Genomic DNA, 4983 nt, shown 5'->3' on the forward strand with positions numbered 1-4983 from the left:
AACTCTTAGATAATCTAAGCAAGAAAAGGGAGCACATAAAGACACAAAGTTAAAATGACAAAGACATCAAAAACCACAGATATGAAGAAAATTGCAAAACCAATGGAGGATAATTTTCTAAATTAAAAAAAAAAATCTGAAAACCTGCATGCATGACTCATTTTTTGTGAAAATATAAATTGCCAAGACTAAATCCAGAAAGATAAAAACCTAAACAGATGAATTATCATTAAAAATAGAGAAAACTGTCAAATAACAACCACTCTCCCAAATAAAGCAACATAATCAGATAATTTTACTGTGGAGTTTTACCAAATGTTTAAAACTTAAAAATTTCAATGTTCTTTAACTGTTTCAGAGCATAGAAAAAGATATCTCTATTCTTACAAAACTAGAATAATATTGATACTAAAAACCAACATAACCATATAACAAAATTATAAACCACATTCACATGACTACTGAAACAAGATTATGAATAAAATATTAGCAAGTATAGTTCATCAGGAATTCAAGAATGATTCACTTATAAGAAAACCATATAATTCATCCTAGTATTATTTAAAAACATTATTAATCTCAGTAGATGCTGAAAAGGGACTTCTTAAATTCAACATTTATTCATTCATGTTTAAAAATAAAAATACAGATTTTTAAATAGGAACAAATACTTCCTAAACATAATGATATTGGCCAGCATCTTGCTCAGTGAAAAAACATTTTAAAATGTACAATTAAAAATAAAAGAAAAATACCACTATCGCCAATAGTAAAAAAAAAAAAAAAAAAAATGCAATTAACTAGGGAAATATATAATCAGCATAAAAACTGGGGAGAAAACAGATGAAATTATTATTTTATAGATAATATGATTGGGCACCTAGAAAATCCAAGAGATTCACCTAAGAAAACAATTCTAAGTATTAAGACAATGTGACAGAGCAGTAGAGGAGACATTAATGTACAAAAATCAATTGCCTATGTGTACATAAGCAATCACCAGTTAAAAACATAATAGATTAAAATACCCTGTATTCAGTAACAACAGCACAATAACAAAAAAATTAAAAAACACTGATCATGAAAAATGCAAAATATACATGAAGGAAACTTTACAATTTGACAAAAAAGAAGAAAAGGGAACGAATAAAAATAAGAACTAGTGTCCAGTCAAATGAAGTTCTTGTATATAAAGGCCTAACATCATATAATGATATCAAGGTTCCCTAAATTTACCTATAAATTTAGCATGATCTTCTTCTCACTTATAACTGGAAGCTAAACACTGGGTATTCATGGACACAAAGACAGGAACAATAGACACTGGGGACAACTACAGCGGCCAGGGAGAGAGCTGGGCAAGGATTGAGAGACTAACTGTTGGGTACTATGCCCACTATCTGGGTGACGGGTTCACTTATATTCCAAATCTCAGCATCATGCAACATACCCATGTAACAGACTGGCATGTATACACCTTGAATCTAAAATAAATGTTGAAAATATTTTAATAATTAATTAATTGAACTACTTAAAAATTTGACATGATCTCAATGAAAAATACCAACATGATTCTTTTAGAAAGTGGACAAGGTGGTTACAATGCTCATCTAAAAAATAAACAAGTAATAATAACCAAATATTGAAGTGTATTATAACACTTCCAAATATTAAAATAGATTATTAAGGTGCTATAATTAAAGCAATACAGTGAAATAAGATGGAAATATAGGCATAGACAGAACAATGAAAGAAAATGAATGGTCCAGAATAGATCCATCAGTACAGGTAAGTTTAGGATATGATAAAAGTGCCTCCCAAATCAGTGCCTCCTAAAACATTAAACAGATGTTCAGACAACTGAGTGGCAATCTAAATATATATATATATATAAACTTAGATTTCTCCTTCATCACCAACATAAATGCCAGACTGCTGAAAGATTTACATGAATGAAATACAGAACTGTAAAAACATGAGAAACAAATGAAAAAAAAATGTTAACCTCAGCACAGGGAAGGCCTTTCCAAGCATGCCACTAAAAAGCCATAAGCTATAAAAGAAAAGGATCCCTCATTCCAGTGGAATAAAAATTAATAATTTCTCCATAGGAAAAAAAGACAAACAGAAATAACAAACCAGGAAAATAAGCTTAGAAAACAAATTTTTATATAGGCCTTCTAAGAGCTCTTAAAAACCAAAGGGGAAAATCCATCGGATAAGTGGTCAAAATACATTAAAAACACAGTTCATAGAAAGAGAATTACAAATGACTATTAAACATATAAAAAGATGTTTAATTTCACTCATAATAAAAAAAATTAGAGCCAGGTGCAGTGGCTCACACCTATAATCCTAGCAACTGAGGGAAATGAGGCAGGAGAATAACTTGAGGCCAGGAATTGGGGACCAGCTTCAGCAACATAGCGAGACTCTGTCTCTAAAAAATTTTTTTTTAACTTACCAGGCATGGTGGCCTGAGCCTGTAGTCCCAGCTATTTAGGAGACTGAGGTGAGAGGATCCCTTAAGCCCAGCAGTTCAAGGCTGCAGTGACCCATGATCACGCTGCTGCACTCCAGCCTGAGCAACAGAGCAGGACCCCAACTCTGAAAAGACAAGAAAGAAAACTTGAAATTTAAACTACGTAAAAGTACGTATATAGTATATATCTGGAGAGTGCACAAGAACTAATGGTTTTGCCTCTAGGAAAGTGGAATGTGTAGCTTGAGGATCAATATTCTTAAAAGACATACATTTCATGAAATGTCGTTTTGTATTCTTGGTATCATATGCATATAGTACCTACTTAAAATAATATATAAAATTATTTTTTAAAAGTAAAAACGTTTAGTGGAAATAAACCAAATTTTAAAATTATATATACAGAGTTCTGTCACTTACATGATTGCTGGGAAAACAAAATGATACCATTGTTCATGAATACATACAGATATGGTAAATGTTTCAAAAATGTGTACACAAGGGATACAAACCAACTTCATGAAAAGAGGAAGCAGAAAAAGGGCTGGGCACCAAACCAAAGGGCCTTCTAATTTATCTATAATTTTTTTCATCTAAAGCAAATGTTATCATTGTTAATTCTATGTGGTAGGTACATAGGTGCATGCTAATCTCTACATATATATTTTTATACTTGAGATAGTTTATAATTTTTTAAAGCTAGAGTCTGATCAGAAAATACTACCTCATTGCTATGGCAAACGTATCAAATCACTGGCTAACAGAAAATGACATTATTGAAGATTATTTAAAGACAACATAATCTAGTCACTCCTACCCATACTTTGAATTCTATCCTGGGATCACATTGAATCAGCAGATGTCATATTACATACTTGGAGCAATCGCTTAGCCCTAACAGAGTCCATATTAATGTTGATACCATTATTGAAAATAATCGTTGAGGAGATCTTTCGCTATGTCTATCACTGTATCCCCAAAATTTCAAAAGAAGGACATGTCCTTTGATTTCTTTCCTTTTAGGAAAAGCCCTGCTTTCCCTGCAGAACTGTGTAGCATGATTCTTTTAATGTGAGAATCATCAGTTCTGTGTCACTCTTTCTTTTGGCTGCCTTAATACGTCTCATCAAATTTAAGGTCCGACTCGACAACAATATTGTCTTTCATGATTCAGATTCTTATTTTCTTTTTATTTGCCCCAATTTTGTATTTATAGTTTATTATTATATTTCCTTGAATTATTACTGTAAACCAACTTTATATCTATTATAAATATCTCAAAAGGTACCATATTAACAAATACAGATATGCATCAAATTTTCTTATTGGATCTTCAGAAATGCTCTGTGGGGTAGACAAGATTGTTACTAATTGGTCCAGTTTGTGGAGAAAATTTTCCTAAAGAAGCTCAGAGAAAATGCATGTTCTCCAGGGATTGCAGTCATGGGCACCCTGAGGAGCCAGCAGCTCTCAGTTTTTATTGATTGAGCCCTCAGTGTGTATGCAGAATCTTCAACTTGATACAATGGGGAAAAAAATCAAAACACGCTCACAAAAATCTATTATACATTTATAAGCACAGCATGCATTTGGTCACTTATTGATGGCAGAAAAAATACTAATTTGTATCATAAAATGTTTGCATTGAATTGACTAATTTTTGAAATTTATGTGTGCCCTAGAAAAAGCTGTTCTTTCTTCTTGGAATGAGCTGCTTCTCCTCCATGGGCAAATGTTTTACAGCCTTTTCTCATGCCCCTAGGCAGAACCTGGAGCTCTCTTATGGGTCTCTGCAATATAGTGATCATCCCTCAGTCATAGCACTCATCCTTCTTGATTATATCTGTCCTGCATTAGTCCATTTTCACACTGCTATAAAGATACTACTCCAGACTGGGTAATTTATAAACAAAGGAGTTTTAATTGACTCAAAGTTCTGTATTGCTGGGGAGGCCTCTGGAAACTCACAACCATGTCAGAAGGGGAAGGAGAGGCAAGTACCTTCTTCACAAGGTGGCAAGAAAGAGCAAGAGAGTGCACGAAAGGGGAAGAGCCCCACACTTGTCAAACAACCAGATTTCACGAGAATTCACTCACTATCACCAAAACAGCATAAGGGAAACTGTCATAAGATCCAATCACCTCTCCCCAGGTCCCTCCCTTGGCATGTGGGGATTATGGAGATTACAGTTCCAGATAAGATTTGGGTGGGGACAAAGCCAAACCATGTCATATCCCTTATATGGGGATGCAATAAATGTAGATTAATAAAGCTAGTTCCCTCTTACAAATTTTTTTTCGTGTAATATATTTATTCTTTAAAAACTTATTCTCCTTAATATTTTTCCTTCCACCAGGGAACCAGACTCAATTATTATGTTATTCTCAAAGTTACTGTTGAACTCTGCAGTCTATAATGTTCAGGGATTATGACTACTTACGAGTATTCAAAAACAAACTACACTAGCTTTACCATTGAAGAATGAACAATAAAATATTGA

The sequence above is a fragment of the Colobus angolensis genome, unplaced genomic scaffold, assembly GCF_000951035.1.
Source record: "Colobus angolensis palliatus isolate OR3802 unplaced genomic scaffold, Cang.pa_1.0 Scaffold111, whole genome shotgun sequence".
Taxonomy (NCBI): Eukaryota; Metazoa; Chordata; class Mammalia; order Primates; family Cercopithecidae; genus Colobus; species Colobus angolensis.